This window comes from Stenella coeruleoalba (assembly GCF_951394435.1).
Source record: "Stenella coeruleoalba genome assembly, chromosome: 12".
NCBI classification, from domain to species: domain Eukaryota; kingdom Metazoa; phylum Chordata; class Mammalia; order Artiodactyla; family Delphinidae; genus Stenella; species Stenella coeruleoalba.
In genome coordinates, this window is record NC_137158.1 from 24,471,058 (window position 1) to 24,492,677 (window position 21,620).

At 42.3% G+C, this 21,620-nt stretch overlaps 1 protein-coding gene across 2 annotated transcripts in view; it reads right to left on the bottom strand.

Annotated features, from left to right (window-relative positions):
• The window catches only part of BACH2 (BTB domain and CNC homolog 2), a 355,734-nt gene that overhangs the window by 142,733 nt on the left and 191,381 nt on the right, over nt 1–21,620 (bottom strand). For both annotated transcript variants that reach the window (XM_079939384.1, XM_079939383.1), the window contains exon 3: nt 10,366–10,514. The gene's annotated coding sequence lies outside the window, so the exon portion shown is untranslated. The remainder of the gene's footprint in view (nt 1–10,365; nt 10,515–21,620) is intronic.

The following is a 21,620-nucleotide window of genomic DNA, read 5'->3' on the forward strand; positions in this document are numbered from 1 at the left end:
AGCATCTGGTTATCTATAGGATCGATCAGATGTGATAACAGATGTGCTATTGTCTATAGGGAATTAGACCACCATGGAAGCTAATTGCTCCTCAAGTTTTGCCCATTCCCACCTGAAATATTTAAAACCTTCCTTGATTATAACATTAGCGCTCTCTCTTTCATGATGTACATCAGCAGGTATTACAATTAACATGCACAGATGTCAGAACTGAAATATCCACGTTTAAATAAAAAACAGTGAAAAGGTAAAAACAACTGATTATGCACAAGACAGCGCTCACCTTCAGAGGAAAGAGAGGCTTCCATGGTGCTAATTTAATGGCAAAATAAAAAACTGAGCCCCTGGAGAGCATCAGCAGCTGATGAAGAGCCACACTACTTGCGAAATGACCTGTAGCCTTCTGATTGAGAAACGATGAACAAGAGGCTGATCTTGTGTCCATTTAATTCCAAAATCCGTACTCTGAGCAGAGCGGGGAACCCCACAAATGCCCTGAAATTCTCCACCACATTTGTACGACGCAACAGCACGAACAAGCATCACCATCAGCCTTTCACTGAAGGCTCGCTTTGTGCTTCACGTGCGTGATCTTACTGACTCCCCACCAGCACCCTATGAGGTAGGCACTACCCCTGCTGCAGTGTTTAATGAAAGACATCCAGGCCTAGGAGAGGTTCCGTAACTAGATCAAGGTCAACAGGTAGCTAAGCCAATATTTGAGGCTGGGTCCTCCTTCTCCCAAAGCTCTTGTCTCACTTTAACTACCCTGCCTCACCATCTGCTGAGGTTGGAGACACCAGTGGGGAATGTGATCTGCAGTCATCAGTTTCCAGAAGCTTCTGGAATGACTGCTCTCTTGACTCATCTTATTTCCCAGATGACATCAAACTGCAAGGCTTTAGCACGCTTGCAGACATTCTCGTTCTTTGAAAATGTCACAGCCACTCAGCCAGTAGAACAGGGACAGCACCATCGTTGGGATCACGGAGGTGCAAATTTCCCTGTGAACACCAACACCACCTCTCTTTGGTGTTTCTTGTAGCCACAAACCGACACGTTACCACTTACTGTGGTTGCAGGAGACTCGGCCGTCAGATGAAGGGAGTTTTTACTCGGTTAACTGCCCCTCCGACGTCTGTGTCCACAGCAGGCCTTTCCCCGCCGCTGTCCACCCCCCACCCCGTCCCTGCGCGAACAAAAGGGTTCCCATCTCTCCACAACACCGCTAAGAAATCCCTCCCTTGCTGTTCTATGAGTTGACAAGACACAACTTTCTAACAATGAGCCAAGAAGATGGATGCTGTAAGACGCATTTCAAACAAGGCAATTACTCTTCAACAAAAGATTCAAGGATCCCATCACTATTTCTTGCGACACACCTTGTTTATGTATGAGTTGTGCCTTTCTTCCTTCAGAAGGGGAAAATGCGGATAAACTATCGCAGGTAGATACACAGCGCCCAAACCTGGCCGCCTTGCTGCTGCTGAAACGGAGACACATTTATTTCCCCAATGCACCACTTACCAGACAGATGCAAAGATGTGGGCAAACCAGTCATCAGAGTTAACAGAGTGATTGTGCTTGCCTTACACATTCTGATTTGTATGAATCTTATTTTTAGCCACGCATAAAGGGCAATAAATGGAAAATCTTATTCTAACCGCTACTCTTTCTGGGCCACCCACACTGCTCCACCTACCGTACAAGTCCACAAATGTGAAACACACACACACACACACACACACACACACACACACACACACACACACACAAAAAAAACCCAAGCCAGGGTTCGTCCTAACAAGGGATGCAAAGCAGCTAAAATGTGTGACATTTTTTCCAGTTAGTGTTTGTACTTTCATCCTTTTTCTGTATCAGGACTTTCAGGGAAAAAAAACAACGTTGACTTATCTCTGGGCATTTTCAAAGACTCCACGGTGGTGAGCAGGCAGCGCAGTGGCATGTGCGATCCGCCAGGCACCGCCACCGCCCTGTTGTGAGCCGCCTGTCAACCGGCTTCTAGCAAAGAAACGCACCCCAAACACGTTTCTGTAAATTCGGGCAGATGATACCTACAACGTTTCATTTTGCAACAAGCTCGGTGTTTTCAAAGTTCCTCTAATGAACAAAAGTGACATCAGAAACATCAACATCTCTAGAACAGAGCAGGCTGTCAAGAATGATTTTGCCAAAGTTAGGGCAATAGCGCTTGTCCTAAATCTGCTCTCAGGGTGCCGTGGGCCAACGCTCTCCAAGGCACAACACCCCCTTGCTGTCTCCCTTCCCTTCTCTGCATTTTCATCTCTGTCTGTGCCATCCAGTCACTCCCCAAGCCTGCAGCTCACCAAGCACGAATGCATACACGCTCTCCCTGCCAAGCGGAGCCGCTGCTGTTGAGAAACACCCACCTTGAGAGCACATTAAAAAAAAATTGAGGAAGAGGATGTTTTCTGGGGGCATAGACAGGATAGAGATGAGAGTCTGTTTTTTATTATCCTCTCTTTAGACTTTTCATGAAAAGTTAAGTCATTAAGGTCCCTGGGTACCCATCCGCATGCATGTTCCTCTGAGCCCTCTGCAAAGCGCAGCAGCAAACACATGCAGGTAAGGATTAATATTTAAAAGTCAGTTCCACAAAGTAATGAAGACACGAAAAGAGTCAACACTGAGAAAGGCAGCTTTACCTGTGTGCTCGCTCATTATCCAGAAACCAGAGGAAATGCTGTCATCCCCGGTAGCTACACGCCCTGCAGAGCTCACACCTCCTCCTGAAGAGTAGCGCTGATGAGATGCATCAGAGTCCACTAGCGTCAGAACCTCTGACTAGTGTTGTAAAAACACGGGTAATTAAGTGTTACGAAAAAGTGGGTCATCCACGACTGAGGCAGAGCCACACCTCCCCACGCTAGACTCCAAATGACTGTGCTGTGACAGGGTGGGAGGGGTCTGAACACAGCGAAAGCAAAACTTTTATGTGGTGAGGAGTGTTTTAGTTTTCACTGGTTTAGGTTAGAGAAAGTTAATCTCTATGTCAACTGCAAACCAACTAAACTTCTTAGTGAGTTTTTGAAGTCTTGCAACAAATGCTGGCTGCTCGTGTCACGGGAAATTCAGAGTCAGTGTCACAAACAGTCCAAGGGACGGTCTTAGGTTTCTGTGACAGGCCCGTCGCCACGAGTGAACGCCATGACTCAGGGAAGCAAGGAGGTCAAACCAAAACTGAAGGCAAGGAACCGAGTTCTCACTATCCACATGAGCATCTCCGTCTCCAAGGGAGCATCAAAGCGCTGCAGACCACTTCCCACACCAGTACCCGATCGGGGCATTCGATACAATTGCGGGCATTTACCAGAGCATCTTTCGATTACTGTCTGAACAAGGCAAGACAGATACCTGGACTGAGCACATTTGTTCATCTGTCACTCAAGAGCTACAGAAATTTTAATTCAAATCAGTAACCACTGTGTCCTTATTATATACAAGGACACGAAGGATGAGAAGGGATGCAGAGGGAAGAACTTAGAAGGACCTGCTTTTAAAGAACCTAAGTCTCGTACACAGGATGCTAAGACCTCGCCACACCCAGTGCCTAATAGGGATCATTCTCAAAACACAAAATCTCTTCTAGCAGCTGTTTACTAAACACTTTCTATTCTACTGACGTAAGGTTTGTGGGTGGCACTCCTTCAACCTTTCTCAGATGACTCCTTTAACAATCCCCTTAATTTTAATCTGGGTTTCCTTTCAGTGTTCAAAGCCCTTCCTCACTTTGGCTAAGAGTCAGGATTCATCCCGATCCAAAGTCGCGCTCTCTCCAAAGGGAAGCACAGAGATATGCAGCACAACCCACGCCACAGCCCGGACACCATACCAGGGGAATCTGAAGAGAAGCTTCTTCGAAGGGGGATAAAGCATGAAGAGTTGAAGGAAAACTCTCTGGTTCATAGCACAAGAAGGGCTATATCTGAACGTCAAATTGGAATTTTACTGGAGTCCACGTTGTTTGGAGTATGGTTGGGGGATGGGGAGGATTTGGGTCATCAACCTTTCCCCACTTCTGCCAAATTGTCTTAGAGTGTATCAACTGTGAATTTTTAAATACCTAGAGCACAATCAGTTGATCTAACACTAAAACCATCTTGGTCCTCATTAAATCTTTCTTTTATGATTCCAGGGGCCCACTAGGATCTTGCAGGGCCACTCAAAAATCATTTTTATTGACAGAATACAGAAATGAAAAAAACCCCAGTTAATAGTGATTTTCACACCATAAAGACACTGGTGAGTCTACAGAGGTATCTGTCCTTGCAAGAGCTGATGACTGTAATTTGAAGGGAGAAAAATAAACGACTAGGCGATCACTGTCCTAGAAAATGATAGCAAAGGCATCATTCCTGAACTCCAGCAATTTGTGGGATGTCAGCAGGCCAGAGTACTGCTTGTAAATTGGGAATTAGTTGATAAAATGAAAAAAGTCTGGAAAAATACACAAAAGTAGGAGTTAACAGGTAGGTTGTATCTGGGTAGCTGGATGAAAGGTAACTTATTTTCTTTATCATCTTCTGTTATTTTATAAATTTTGTACAATAAACATGTATTACTTTTATAATCAGGAAAATAAAGCTACTTCTGTTTTGATAAAAGGAAACAATTCTCTGATTCTGATCGTTCTAGTCACCAAGGACACTTAATACATTGGATCTACTAGAGTAATCTGGGCTGGTGACAAAGCAGACATGAAACACAGGGAAAATCTGCTAGAAACAATAGATTATAGCTTCTAGTTAAGCATGACAAGGACGCTTAAGAATCCCGCTACACTACAGAGCTTTGCCAATACTTTTTTTCCTCACCATGACCATGGCCTGGGCACCCTCCAGCTGTACCAGAGCTTCACCCGCCAGGGCCCTCCAGTGATCAGTTTAATGGGGGTGTCCTTGGAAGAGGGTAGCTATCCCTTGGGCTAAATTACGGCTCAGAGAGAGAGTTGTCATTTCCTTAGTACAGGCACATCCAAAAAAGAGCACACAAATAATTTCGAAAAAGCAACAGATTGGAAATTAATTAGAATAAGGTGACAAACTATTCGTACTACAACTGACATCACTTGGTGACCAGCTCTGTCATATGCATGGCTGAGTTTATTTGGAGATTCGCAGGGAATAATACCTTTTGAAATCTGGACCTGTCTATTACTATGCTGGTCACATCACCCCTCTCTGTACCATGAGTGTATATGCAGAGAATGAAAATTAATTTCGATGATGCCTTCAGCAGAACACAATTGTGAAACAATATGTTATAAATAATCACGTACATTCTTTAAAAAAAAAACAGAATGGCTTCAAAAGTATGCCAATGGTTCCCCAACGACAATAAGAACTAAATACATATGTTCATGAAATTATTTTATTACCAATCTTATCGTTAACATCACAACTTTTAGAGCGCTTCCAAACATAATAAGCAGAATAAATGTAAACAGAATATCTGAGATTTAAACTCTGGCACTGGAAAGGTGGTAAAAGCCAAAACTTGCATGGTTTCTCAAGAATAAAAATGAATTTTATATTTTTCTATTCTAAGTCAACATTTTTAGATTATTATTAAGACACAAAAATAGGAAAAATAAAACCTCAGTTGATTAGACTATTTGAAGACAAGATGAGTTTTTGGTTTGTTTCAGTTTTTTGGTGAACTGACAGACAGAAAATGCTTTTTGTTGAAAACGTTTCGAAAGCAGTTTCTTTTCCTAATTATAAAGGATTTAACCATTCGCAGTGATTCAGCAGGTCAGTGTCACCAACTACAAATATCCTCCAGGGTATATTCTCTACCTTTACTAAACCAAAGCTACCTTGTTTTCTGAATCTTTATCACTGAAAAAGGGAAGTGGGATGTGAGCGGTAGGGTGGGGTATGGGAGGGGGTGGGTAGGAAGTATGAAGGCTAGTTAATTCAGGGTTCTGGTTACTCGGGTCCCAGGTAGCTGAGCCATCGCTAAATACGAAGTCAGTGCCTGTAACCAGGCGCATCTGATTCTTGGGGCCATGAGAGCTGACCAGGAGAGCCCCCGAGGGTCGGTCTTGGTTGGTTTTCTCCACCTCATGTCTTTTCCTCTGGGTGACTGTTGCGGGGAATCTGTGTCAGGGTGTCCATCCAAAAATCATGGTCTCCAAACTCCTGGGGCCGAATTTGTTTTGATCAGAGTCTACCTCCATGTCGTTTCAACTCACGCTCAGGGTGCCGGCAGCTACGTGTGATGTCAAAGATGAATAAGCACCTACTTCTCCTCTCTCTTAGACCTTGCTCACCTGGATTTTCTTTTCTATAAAAACCTTTAATTCCAGTTTTTTGATATTTTAGCAGCTCCCTATGGCAAGTGACTCCAAAACCTTTGCTGCTACGCCCTGTTGTCCATCACCTAAGTGAAAAGCATGGAGAGTTTATTTCTAAGCAGGTCTGGGAAGTCGGGGGTGGGAATGAGCGACTGATCTCTATGTATTGTACTTCAACTTTGATGACTTTATTTCACTGCTTTTTTGGTTATACCTTTTCCTCGAGCCAAGCGCATACACACGCATGTATGTACGTACATATATGTATACAATATGTATACGCACACACAAGCACGTGCACACATCTAAGTGATTCTGATGTCTTAAGGAGGAACTGGGATAATTTAGGACAGAGGTTTCTGAGCTCTTTGAAACTATGGATCCTTACGCACCGCTCTTCAGGAATTACAATCCCTGGTCAGACCTAAGGGCAAGGCCTGAAAGGAGTAAAGTAAAATAGTAAAGTAGTAAAGTAAAGGAAACCTGAGGGAAACATGGCTACTAGCCCCGTGAGAATTCACTGATCATTCTGCAAGGCCAGCTTTCTAGAAACCTAGAATAAGAAGCAAAATCCACCTCCCCGCCACCAAATAGGACCCAAGTGGACTTAGTGGGTTCAATCCTGCATGTTTCTCACAGGCCTGCAGGTCACTCATACAATTGTTTTGTGATTTATGGGTACCATAATGCCCAACATTACAGAGATTTGGTGATGGGGGATGAACTGTGCTTCATTGGGAGAATGTCAAACAGGCATTATAATTAGAAGCCCTGTTGCAGGAGAACTATTTGCTACTAATTTTCTTTCCAAGTTTCCATTTTCTACTAGGCTTCAGTCTGTGGCAAGTCTATATCCCCTGGTTCCTGCTTCCACATCCGCCTCCACTGCTAAGACCTGTCACCTGCCGCCACGAGGCACACATCCCGGGGCGCAGTACACGGACTCATTTATGATGACACAATTCACACGAACCGCAGCAGCCCCATGACAGGAGCACAGGAGGGTACACGTCCCCTCCATCACAGTGAAGCAGCTTTCCCGCGTGTGTAAATGGCATTTTGAAAGAGATGATGGTCATTGATGGCAAATTTCCCTAGTGGTTTCTGACAAATATGTCCTTGTCCCGGTAGGAAACCTATTCCTAAGACTTAAGTCTAACATTCTGCAGGTCCCTTACATTTGCCCAAAGAGGGCCAGGGTAGTGTCAGGGCTGATGGAGGTGTGAGGGACACAGCCATCTGTGCTTCTTCCGTCCTCCCAAACTACAGCATCCCTGTCAAGCACTACTTAGTATTCTGCCCAGTATTCTTAGATGGAAAGTAAGCTCTGGTATTCAGGGGGGGGTTTGTGTGTGTGGTAAAATACGCATAACATAACATTTACCACGTAAATCATTTTTAAGAGTACAGGTCAGTTGCATTAAGTACATTCCCATTATTGTGTAACTATCATCACCATCCATCTCCAGAAATTTTCCATCTTCCCAAAGTGAAACTCTGTACCCATTAAATACTAACTTCCCTTTCCCCTTTATTCCCAGCGCCTGGCAACCACCCTTCTAAATACTTTCTGACTATGACTTTGACTAGTCTAGGGACCTCATATAAGTGGGATCATATAATATTTGTCATTTTGTGTCTGGCTTATTTCACTTGGTATCTCCATGTTTCATCCATGTTGGAGCATGTGTCAGAATTTCATAGTTTTAAGACGGAATAATATTCCATTGTATGTATATACCACATTTTCTTTATTCATTCACTGCTGATAGAAACTTGAGTTGCTTCCACCTTTGGGCTATTGTGAATAATGCTGTATGAACATGAGTGTACAAATACCTGTTCAAGACCCTGCTTTCACTTCTTTTATACCCAGAAGTGGAACTGCTGGATCACATGGTCGTTCTGTGTTTAAATTTTTGAGGAATCATCATACCGTTTGGTATTCGGTTTTTTTAAATTAATAAACTTCATGTTTTAGTGCAGTTTCAGGTTGACTGCAAAACTGCAGGGAAAGCACCGTGGGGTCCCACACACCCCTCGCCTCCACATGCATGATGTTTTTATAGAGCTGCGCTAGGCACCTGGTGCCTTGAGTGTTTCACCCAAGGCTGCAGGGAGAGCTTCAGGCAGGTGGCGCCAGGGCCGGCAGGAGTCTGCAGCTCCAAGTTGCCTGAGGTGTCACAGCAGCCTTCTACCCATACTGGCTCGTAGTTATTAAACTGACTGACATCAAAGGTCATCTATCAGGAGAACCTGCAGTGTAAACGTGGACACTCACAGACGCCAAAGCAGGAGAGCAGGGGGGAGATGAAGGAGCCTTCGATCCAACCCATTTCTTTTACTTCTTGGTGAAGATGCTTCATAAACTGAAACTTCCCAGAATGCTGTACGGAATAGCCAATTAGCGCTTGAAGGAGATGTTACAGTTGGTAAGGGTAGAGTGATAATAGGTAATTACATCGCTCAGAACTCTGTCAGCCCTAATACCAACCCTGTTACCCGTCCTTTGGGCAGCTCTCAGAAGACAGCTCCGGATTAATTCCTTTTAGAACTCTTTCATCACCTCTTGCTTTTTGGGTCTTATTTGTCTGATGTTGTGATTTTTATTTTAAACACATGCACTTAAATCTATCTCCGGGATTTGGGGCTCTGTTAACGTTTAGGCACTAGATAATGCTCCTTCATTACATATCTGCTTGGGAGTTGTTTTATTAAAGGTGATTATTCTCAACTTCAGAGAGTTATAATAAAAGAACTGTAAGCCCTTAGTGCTACTTTGAATGATAACATTTACCACATTGAAATATAATGTTATAAATCACAATGCTTAACCACAGATTCAAAATGCCCAGAAATTTCTCAAACATTTCCTGGACAGCATCACTCAGACTATTTTTACACTCACATTGACTCAATGAAACAAAGGAAAACATGTTGTGTAAAACTCCTACATTGAAAGCTTAGAAATACACAAAATGCATATAGGTTCACAGGCACACCTGTACATTTGCATGTACACTCCCATATACCCTAGTGTGCATTTGTTGAGCCAAACTCTTCTACTTTATTCTATTAACATGGAATAAATTGTTCGTGTCCTCGGCAGAGAGGTGACCGGCTTGTTCCAAAGCTAACGCAGTAACATGCTGATCTTCCAAATATGTCAGTCCTAAGAACCTAAAACCCCACAAAACCCTGGACTTGCTGGCTTGGATTGTTTATTAGAGGCGCACCTTCCTTCCCATATGTGATTTGTAAAACAAGTCACATTTAAGTGTATGAGAGGAAGGATCACACTGGGATGATTCACTTTGAAAGGGAGCAATATATTTCCCAGTCTAGGGGGAAAAGGATTTTCTCTTTTGAGTGTATCTAAAAGCATGATGAGGACACCTGCAGAAGGACTGTAGTTGTCATTTTAGCCTGTTAACGGCACTGTTAGTCAACCCTGTTGAAAGCCAAGGGCAAAGAGTGGCTGGTACTCGCGCCTCTGGAGTCGAGCTGGCACAGAATAATGACATCTACTTGGCTGGACTTTCAAAGATGACAGTGCTGAGAAGACCTTAACATTCTCTCTTCTGAGAGATGAGTCCATGTATTAAGTAAAGCACAAGTATCTTAATTTAGTGAAGTTTCATACACTTTTCTACCTTTATCATTCCTCCTTTCAGTCACACTTGAGTTAAAGCAGTGATTCTCAAAGTGAGGTTCCTGGACCAACTGCATCAGCATTGCCTGGAAACTTGTTAGAAAAGCCAATTTCCAGATCTACGCCCCAACCCCACGTCTCCTGAATCCGGTAGTCTGGGCACGAGGCCCAGCACGCTGGACTTTAACAAGCCCTCCAGGTGACTCTGAAGCAAGCTTATGTGTAAGATCCACTGAGTTAGAGAACCACCAATATGCAGATTCTAACCCCGTTCCCTTCCTCAATTATAATTCTCAAGACACCTTGTTATTATCATCTCAGAAAATTCTTAGCCTTCTTTGGTTGGAGAAAAGAAACCTTAGTCAAAACTTACATGTAATTTTTCCAGGTCCCGTGCTGGCTTCAAGTCTTAGGATGCAGGGAACTGGGCGAAGGGAGAGAAGAGAAGGCTACGGCAATCCATTCAGACATGGACCCCAAAGCTCTGTGGGGCAACCTTGTGACAGGTCAGCGAGTGTCCACCTGATTGAGGAAGAAGATAGTCCATTAGCAGAGGAAACCTTGCATGTTAACGTTATCCCCTTTCCCCTGCTATCCCGCTATACCCCATCCCTTCCCCGGCTTCCATGACCTCTAACTTACTGTGCGCCTCTGGACCGGTCCACCTAAACAGAATACGATAAAATAATCCAGGTATCAATGCTGGGGCTCACGCCAGGGGGAAGCACATCCCTCACCGGGTGCTCTCCTGAACCCCAAGGCAGCTTGGACATAGGTCAATGTCCAATCAGTTATCTCTCTATTTCATCTCATGAACGTTTTCTTTCAACAAATCACAACACCTTGATTCAAAAGACACATGTGCGGGACTTCCCTGGTGGCGCAGTGGTTAAGAATCTGCCTGCCAATGCAGGAGACACGGGTCTGAGCCCTGGTCCGGGAAGATCCCACATGCCGTGGAGCAACTAAGCCCATGCACCACAACTACTGAGCCCGCGTGCCACAACTACTGAAGCCCACGTGCCCTAGAGCCCGAGTGCTGCAACTACCGAGCTCACGCACTGCAACTACTGAAGCCCGTGCACCTAGAGTCCGTGCTCCGCAACAATAGAAGCCACCACGATGAGAAGCCTGCGCACCACAACGAAGAGTAGCCCCTCTCACCACAACTAGAGAAAGCCCCCCCGTGCATCAACGAAGACCCAACACTGCCAAAAATAAATAAATAAATTTATATATTAAAAAAAAACACATGGTTGTATTAACAAGAAGATACAGGAAGCAAATGATAAATTTGAGAATTCTGATTGAAATGAGATGATTCTCTGATGCCTTTAACATGTTTTTAAAGAAATTAATAGTACTTATTTTTTCCTGAGGATAAATTAATCCATGCTTATTATAGAACATCTGAAAAATTTACAGAAAAAAATAAAGAAAAAATAAACATCAACTGTAACCTTGACACTGATAAATCATTCATGATATTTTGTTGTATAGGTCCACGACCCCTTAAATGAAACTCCTGGGCCAGATACACTTCAGAGTTCAGAACTGCTTGGATATTAAAGAGTATTACAATGCTAAACTACCATTTATTACATGATGTCCCATCGGAATCTGGAGCAGCACCCCATAATCAAACCTATTAAAAATCTCTGCAGCAAAATAGATGCATATTCTTATTTAGTCAGATAAAATAGAGCCTCACATTGGTTCAGATCAGACTTTTCTACCAAAGAAGTCACCAAGAGACCTTCGTGATTTTGAACCGAAAGGATTCAGAATTGGGGATAAGGGGTTGTGGATCAGTATTCTTTTCAGATACACAAAAACAGTCAGAGTTTTGTTTCTACTTTTTAATTCAATATTTTATGAATGTGAGCATTTTCCCAAATTATTAAAAATTCTTCAGAAACATGCTTTTCAATGCCTATGTAATATTACACGCTGTAGAAAAGGGTTTTGTTTATTTCATTATTTCTCTCATTTTTGGAATTACGTATTGTTTCCTTTTTTTTTTGTTATTGCAAATAACACTTTGAAAGACATATCTGAATATCAGATTGTTTGAATTTCTGAGTATTTTCCTAGGTAGATTCCTAGAAAAGGAATTACGGGGTCAAATGAGCTTTAAGGGTCTTGATGACTTTTCAGAAAAGCTGTACCAATTTACACTCCTGCCACAGCATGCGTGTTTGGTTAATTTATTTAACTACCTACTTTATCGTAGACACAGAAAAAATACACTTGCCCATCACACATCTTAACAAAGTTCTAATCAGGGACAACCAAACATAGATTGTATTTTTGTTCTTCTTACGCAGAAGACAGTGAAGAGCTCACTGTTTTCACATAAAAGAGAAACGGGAATAAGGTAAGTGTACCATCAAGTTGCCCTCATTAGGCCAGACTGAGTCAGATCTGGGCAAGGGAGGAGTTGCCCCTTGTCCGTAGGGTCCTCACTTGGAAAAGGGTGAGGGAGAGTATGGAAGTAATCCGCACATCATCGTGAGAAGAGAAACAATCATTTTTATTTGTGCGCTGATAAATTCTGTTTCTGGAAGACTGAGGCCTTGTGTTTCCCTTCCATTTGGTGTTTTCCTATTTTTTGGACATCAGGCTGCTCCTCAGCATGGCCATCAGAGAGCAGAAAGAGATGTGAAGACCAAATCAGACAAGCCCATAATAATGGCTAACCCTCCCGAGTGCTTATTACGATGTGTCAACTCTGGTGCCGGTGCCCTGCGTGCATTATCTCATGTAATGCTGAGTGCATGGGTACAGAAACTGGTGGCGCTGAAGTTCGAAAGTACGTGCTTGCTCATCAATCCTCTTTCTACCCTAGTAAGTCTGGAGGAATTAAAGGTTTGCAATCTCAAAGATCTCTTCAAGCCTAGTGTCTTGAACGACTCCAAGATAATTCTAAGATTCAGTGACTCTAAGTTTGGCTATAAATCACAAATGTTACCCTTACGCTTTTTTTTTTTTTTTTTTTTTTTTTTTTGTCAGCGCCTCCAACAGTATCTTCATGAAGCAGGGAAAATGGCATAAATAAAATCCAAGAAAATTCTAGATAATCGTAAACACTTCGAAGGTCCTATATGGACAGGAGGGAGGTTGTATCTCAGAATACAATGGAGAGTTGAGAGTCTTATATCTAACACAAAACAGGGTATACACGGAGAAGAATGAGGACACATACATAATATATACTTTAAAAACAACCAAACGTACGAACACATTCTTCCCAAATGTGACTACAAATTAGTAATGCTAAATCAAGGTTTAACAAGCCCAAGTTCCTTTCCATTTATAGCTTTTTCTAATAAATTTTCTTTCTCTCTTCCCTTTACATATTTAACCTTACAGGATAGTTGATGTAGTGAAGGTCACAATTTTCATACACTAATAAAAGAAAATCGAAGAGAGATTTTTTTGTTATAGGGAATGAAATAACCCCACTCTTTCCCTTATCTAGATACTCAGTTTCTGCATAGTTTGGTATATACTATAAGATGGCAGCAGTTCACAGAGAGAAAAAGAGAGGGGGAAAATTATTTTTATTTGGGGAGTGAATTAAATTTATCTTCTCAACAATCTTCTCTAAAACTAAGGGGTGTTGCTATCAAATCTATCAAAAGACCAAGAAGTGGACCATTTCCTCCACTGTGGCTTCTCTTTATACTTAAAATAGCATTCTCCTGATAATTAGGTGTCAAGTGGGTGGAATGGCTTCTAAGTGATTTTTCTTTGCCACAATTGGATATATGGTTAATTTTTTCAGTACACCAGGCCTATAGGGTGTGAAAAATAAGGTGGTGATAGAGGAAATGACCACTCACCCTCAAAGAAAGAACTTACTCTGTATTTTCCAAAGGGCCTAATTACTTGGGGAGGGGGGGAATAAAAAAACAAAATAAACCACCCCTAATGACAGAAATGATTACCAGAAGCTCTTTAGCGACTCAAACTGCAAAACTCGCATTTTTAAAGCTAATTACAAATTTGGATTCTCTCATTTAAAAAATATACTTTAAAGCAGCCCACTTCTGTTTTAACGCTGAACCAAAGTCTGTGCAATTGGCACATTATCAAAGTAAAAAAAAAAAAAAAAAAGCGTTGCTTGAACAAAATTACACTTTCAATGTCACTAAAACTTGAACTGCAAAATACCACAAGCTAAAAACTAGTAATGCCATGTGGTTATGTTATCTTACATTTACAAGAGAGTTTATAGTTTCCTAAGCCCTAAGAGACTCAGACCACGACCGCTCACAGGAGCTTTGCTATCAAGGTCAGGTCATTCACTGCCTCTGAGCTCGACACCTTTCACAGGTTCCTGTGAGGATCAAATGTGAATGCAATCAAGAGAGATTTTGCAAACTCTTAAGACATACATAACATGATGGGTATCATTATTCTTTTTACTAACAGCTTTCTGGGGCATAAAGATACAAATCCCCATTTCACAGTTAAGGAAACTGACAACAGGAAGACAGAGCAAAAAAAAAAAAAAAATACTGAGTTAGGAGAGTTTTATATCTGAAATGGCCACAAACTAGCTGAGTGACTCTCTGGACTTGATTTCTTAAGTAAAATGAGGGAATTGGGTGAGACGCTTTTAAAAGGCTTCTTGAGACTAACGGTTCTGTGATCTGCAACTTGGCCATGGTAGTGACGGGGCAGCTGTAACAACAACTCTTAGGAAGCAGTCTCTCCTGGAGGCCAAGGTCAGCACTTAACCAATCTGCAGTGCTGGGGCAGGGTCCTTGAGCATCCTCCCATCCCTGTGAATGGGCCATGCATTAACCAACTCATTTTGCTGGATTAAGGGCAGGTTGGGGGCATCCTAGGCCAATAGCCAGGGCCTCTGGGGCATAGGAAGGAGGTCCCGGAAGAGCTTGAAACAGCAGCTCTTTAGTAACTGGTACAAATATTTCACAATTCTAACAACTAGTGTAGCCAAATAAGTGTAGACCACTGGAATGTCAGTCTGGCTAACAGTCCCACTGTTGTCGGGCTACCAGTTCCAAAGAGATGGCCACCTCTGTGGGCCACCCACCTTTCCTGACTGAGTTCCTACAGTGTTGGAGGAGAGATCTAAAAGGGTTACTTTTGGTCGTATGAGTGCGCATCATGTCACGTGGGAATCTCACTTCAAAAGGACTGGGGCCACTAACTTCTGCTTCTACTAATGATACTCTACCAGGCTGTCTAATACAACTTCCTGTAATGCAGAAAACGTTCAATATTTGTGCTGTCCAAAATGGTAGCTATCAGCCACATGTGGCTATGGAGAACTTAAAATGTTCCTAGTGAGACTGAAGAACTGAATTTTTAATTTTAATCAATTTAAATTAATGTACATTTAAATAGGCACACGTGGTTAGTGGGTACCTTATTGAACGGTGCAGCTGTAGGCTGCTTCACATACTAGTTTTCTTGGCTGTATTTTGGACCCCAGAAGCTCAGAGGACAATACCTAATCATCCCTTCAACAAGCATTTACTGACCTCCTGGGTGCTGGGCACCATTCAGGTATCTCAAAACAATGGTGAATAAGACTGCCATGGACACTTCTGCTTTCATGGTGTTTCTCAGCTACACTGATTTCCGAAGACCTCACAAAATCTTGAAGTAGTTCACCAGACTGCGCTTAGGAAAAAGGTGGGTGAGGAGATATGGTAATGCTACACTAAGCATGAAAGCACTGCTTTTTCGTTTCTTCATATTTACTGTTAGGAAAACTGGGGGAAAGTTTAAAAAAGAGATATCTGAATGGTTACTATTCATTCACTTACAAGTAAAGTAACATATCCCAGATGAGGGAAATCATCTGTAAGTAATTCCCTCTTGCACAAACTTAAATTTACTTAAAAGAAAAAGTCAGTGGGGCCTGCATTCTTAAGCTAAGAAAAAGTAAATGGTATTTAATTACAGCAACAGTCATAAAAAATACAGGTGGGTCTCCATCTGCAAGCAGTGGGCAAGGGACGTTTAGACCAATTAGCTGTGAAATGATCAGGTTTTCCAGATCATCAGCCTTACTTATTCACTTCGTGTATAAGTAAGGCTGATTGCATTCTTTATCCCTACAACCCAACTCTTAGCTAAGATTTTCACAGTGGCTTGAATGGGATTTGATGAGCAAAGCCCCCTTTGCTTTTCCCCAGGAAACTACAGGTGGAGGTATTTTTATCTACGTCACAAATCAAATACCAGCAACATTATTTCTAAGAAACAGAAAAGTGGTTTGGTTTATTGGTTTTCCGATTTCCAGTATTGCTTCCTGTATCCTGTTGTCCATTCTCTCCTGTCCTGATCACCTTTTCCTACCTTACTTGGATTTGGACTGATAATAAGAAAAGACAGAATATTCAGAATTGTTTTATGCTTTTGTTTGAACCTGAATCCAGGTTTGCCAAAATTTAAGAGGACAGGAATATCACGCGCCGGGAAACAGTGTTTTTAAGCTAATTCGCTCCATTGTATTTATATTATTTCCCTTGAGGTGAAAGTATCACCAAGCAAAATAACCTGATTTTCTCAGCATCTCAACGGGGTTGTACTTGGATGACACCATTGGGCCAATCTGACTTTTGAGCTTTAAAATGCCACTCTGGTCTCTCTGTGCAAAGCCACACTACTGGTTTTTAGGGTTAACAAATAACTCTTGTACATATACACAGACATACACACATTCCATCAATTTTTCCCTCTGGATTGAGTAGAAAGAGAAATTACAGTGGTCAGAAAACAAGAGTTCAAAACTTAGTTCTAAACTTACAAATTGCATTTCGAGACTACCATCTGCTGGAAAAGGTCAAATCTCAAATGTTCTGCTGGTCTCACGCTGTATAAAAATATTACTAAAAACTTGGTGACAGCTTTAGCAATAAACATGCTAACTTGTAAGTGGCCTTGGAGTCCTTATTCATATTCAGAAGCACTAAATTGAGTAGTCACACACCATTTTATGACCAGAAGGGCTTTAAAAAGAAAAGGGTCCATTGACGTTAATTTTTTGGAAACTACAGAGATGAGGTTTTTTTTTTTTTAATCTACATTTCAAACAGAATTTCAACAGTCAGTTGTATGAGGCAGAAGACCTTTGAATCATAGATCTTGTGGCTTTTCTGTTTTGTTCTACTAGCATGGGAAGGTGATGTGAGGAAATGTGCTTTTCTTTTTGCTGCAACAGAGAAAGAACTGGGGAGCAGTCATTTCAGAAAGGATGGAGAAAATTAATTAAGATAAAACATTTCTGAAAGTTTCCACTTACACATTTCAGATGCTGGGACCAAGTTACTCTAGTTGGAGAACCCCAGCTAGAAAATTCACTTCTTTGATACTCAAGGTATTTACGTTCCCAAAATATAGTGGAGAGCTCGTTCAGATTCCTACCCCTCCCTAAGAGGATGATGCAATCAGAGCAACTTGCCATTGACAATTCTGAAAAGAAGCAAGAAAGAAACAAGTGTTGAAAACACACAACCTGCTACCAAAGGGGAAAGGGAGGGAGGGATAAATGAGGAGTTTGGGATTAACAGATACACACTACTATATATAAAATAGATAACCAACCAGGACCTACTATAGCACAGGGAACTATACTCCATATTCTGTAATAACCTATAAGGGAAAAGAATCTGAAAAGAATATCGCTGAATCACTTTGCTGTACACTTGAAACTAACACAACATTATAAATCGACTATACTTCAATAAAAAAGAAAATACACAACCTGAAATAATTTGGGGGTTTCTGTAGGTTTTATAAGGTAAAAAATGGAATACTGGCCTGTATTTATGCATAGTAATAATAATACTTTCCACTGACTCAAAACTTCCATGTGCCAGGAACTGTGCTAGGAAATTTTTGGGTATTATTAGCACACCTGGTGGATGAGAGAACCATGGCTCAGAGAGGCAACGTGCCTTGCCCAAGGTCACATTGGAGGAGATGAGAGGGGATGATATGTAATCTTTATCCACACCCATCTGACCCCAAAGGCCACCCCTATCCTATGCAACACTGCCATCCACTACACTTTGGGGAGACTACATCCCTCTCCCCAAAGGAAACATGATCGCTTTTCCATGTGCTACCAATAAAATGTCAAAGTAAAGTGACAAAGCTGCAGGTCCTTTAGCAATTTAATCATTTGTGCATAAAGCTGACTAGCTTGTTAGCACTAAAATGGTTATATTTCATGAAGCATATTAGAATTAAAAATTTTTTTTCTATTGCAGTTTCTTAAAAATGCTATCAGGTATCTTATTTAAAAATGACCCAGATCATTCTCTCCAGGTGAATTATAAGCATAGGATACCTGTCCTCTGTCATGAGACACAGCAGTGAAAACACTGTATCTGGTATCTCACTCTGGGTTCCAGTCTTTGATGAGCAGCACCACGCTGGCAATGCCCAAATAGAAAATACCCAAAGCAGATGTTGATGTGGCATTTAGGGCTCATGTACCATATTTTCCATTCTTAGGTCAAAGACCATCTATGAAATCAGGCAGTCAGTGACTAAGTTCATCTGCAGGAGTGGAGATGGGCGTGTGTGTAGGGGCTGCCCGTCAATTAGTAAAGGGCAGTTTCTTGAGAACTCGGATGGGCACCAAGGAAACCACAAACAAAACGAAAAGACAACTCACAGAATGGGAGAAAATATTTGCAAATGATGTGACTGACATGGGGTTAATATCCAAAATTTACAAACAGCTCATGCAGCTCAATATCAAAAAAACTAACAACCCAATCCAAAAATGGGCAGAAGACCTAAACAGACATTTTTCCAAAGAAGATATACAGATGGTCAAGAGGCACACGAAAAGATGCTCAACATCGCTAATTATTAGAGAAATGCAAATCAAAGCTACAATGAGATATCACCTCACACCAGTCAGAATGGCCATCAACAAAAAGTCTACAAACAATAAATGCTGGAGAGGGTGTGGAGAAAAGGGAACCCTCCTACACTGTTGTTGGTGGGAATGTAAATTGGTGCAGCCACTATGGAGAACAGTATGGAGGTTCCTTAAAAAACTAAAAATAGAGCTACCATATGATCCAGCAATCCCACTCCTGGGCATGTATCCAGAGAAAACCATGGTTCGAAAGGATACATGCACCACAATGTTCACTGCAGAGCTGTTTACAATAGCCAAGACATGGAAGCAACCTAGATGTCCATCGACAAAGAAATGGATAAAGAAGATGTGGTACATATATACAATGGAATATTACTCAGCCATTAAAAAGAATGAAATAATGCCATTTCCAGCAACATGGATGGACCTGGAGATTATGATAATCTCCTAAGTGAAGTAAGTCAGACAAAGACAAATGTCATATGCTATCACTTATATGTGGAATCTAAAAAAAAATGATACAAATGAACTTTTTACAGAACAGAAGCAGACTTACAGATATTGAAAACAAACTTACGGTTACCAAAGGAGAAAGGTTGGGGGGGGAGGGATAAATTGGGAGTCTGGGATTGACATATACACACTACTATATTTAAAGCAGATAACCAATAAGGACCTACTGTAGAGCACAGGAAACTCTGCTCAATATTCAGTAATAACCTAAATGGGAAAAGAATTTGAAAAAGAATAGATACATGTATATGTATAACTGAAGCATTTTGCTGTACAGCTGAAACTAACACAACATTGTTAATCCACTATACTCCAATATAAAATACAAATTTTTTAAAAAAGAAAAAAGAATAATGCCTTGACTCTTCCCAGGTTCAACAGTTGGTCTGGGCTTTGGAGGGATCGCTGCTTCTTTCACCCCATCTGAGAGCTTTGCTTCTGCCTGTGCTTCATCTATCAGCTAGCAAAACCTGCAAATTCCTAGCCGTGTGGGGAGCTGTGCACGCCTGCCAGCCTCATCTGCAGGAGCAGGTGGCCCTTGACTTATAGGTCGCACAGGTATGGGTGCCAGGCGGGTCTCGCGCAAGGCAAGGTGCCGCTGGGTCAGCCCCACGCAAGGCTGGCGGGGTCCACACAGAGCTGATCGCCGCCTCAGGGGAGAGGGCTGCAAGTCTGGCCGAGGACCCTGAAGACAGGACATGCACGTGGTGTCTAAGAAGAGTGATGCACCCTCTCAGGAAAAGCCACTACCCTTGACCCACCTGTTCCAGCCCAAAACCTTTGATTTTCCTCTCTCCCCTCATTTCTAGCAACTATTCTATCGGCAAGTGCTTTGACTCTAACTTCAAACTATATCTCAAATCTGTCAACTCCTCTCCGTCTCTGCCGCCATCAGCATCACTTCTCACCTGGCCCACTGCTACTACCATGGTAACTGGCCTCTCTGTGTTCAGTCCACCCCCCCACCCTCCCGGGAATCGAGGGTCCCCAAGACAATCCCAGGTCGGGTGCTTCGCTAGGAGACTCACAGGACTCAGCATAGAGTCGTTCCCATGGCAATGGTTTATGACAGTCGTCTGCTCCCAGCTCGAACCCTGACTGGGCTCTGGCCACACAGCCGTCCTCTCCCCACAAGACTCTCCTTCTCCCCCAGGCTCTGCTTCCTGCCCTTGCTTCCTTACATGACAAACTCAACTTCTCTCTCTGGATTTACAGGCTCCTATTCCTGCCACCATCTGCCTTGTATAAAAATCAATTGGGCTTAATCCTGCTGTGGTCACATACCCTTTGGAGGCTCCTGGGCCGTGGTCCTGAATCCCACTGTGCCGACAACCACGTGGCACCGTCCGGGCCGACTCCAGCCTTGTTCAGTCCCCAGCCCAGCCTGACATCCACAGCCCAGCTCCCCGTCCCAGCCCTCTGACTCGGGCCACCTCAGTCCTTCCCCCTTCTCTGCCCACTTCGCAGCTCAGGGCAGATTCTTGGCAGGATGAGGAAGAGAAAGAATGGGGAGCGGAGGAGAGTGAAAGTCAGAAGCGGCGGAAGCTGCTGTGTGTACACAAGGGGACTACATTTGTCCATAGGGATTTTATACTCTTCTGCAGACCTTAAAAAACAAATTTTTTTTTTTTTCAGAAACCACAGATCAGCCGAACTGCAAGGGACCTTGGAGATCACCGAATCCAACCTCTTCATGTTACTGATTAGGAAACCGAGGTGTGAGGAGAGGAAGGAAAGAAGGAGAAGGCAGCATTTACTGAGGTCTCATCATCGGCTCTGGACACACGGTCGCAGGTCACACAGCGAACGGCAGAGTTGGGACCACACAGCACTTGACTGAGCATTTCAACCCACACAAGTTTTGCCTGTTACTTACATATTCATATCGTACGCAGGAAAGGGCTTGACATTTAACATATAAAGATACTTGGAATTCCCATCTCAAAAGACAAATGGTTTTTCCCTCTGTATTATCCAATACAGTTTTTTATTGTGGTAAAATAATCAAAACACAAAACGGACCATTTTAAGCATCTTTAAGGGTACAGTTCAGTGGAATTAAGCACATTCATCTTGTGCAACCATCATCACTACCCATCCAATACATTTTTTTGTTAATAAAATTTTATTTTTTTTATATGTTCTTTAAAAAAAATTTTTTTATCGTAGTAGAGTGGCTTTTCCAATACATTCTTAAGTGAGTATTTTCTGAATCGTAAATTCAAAGTAACATT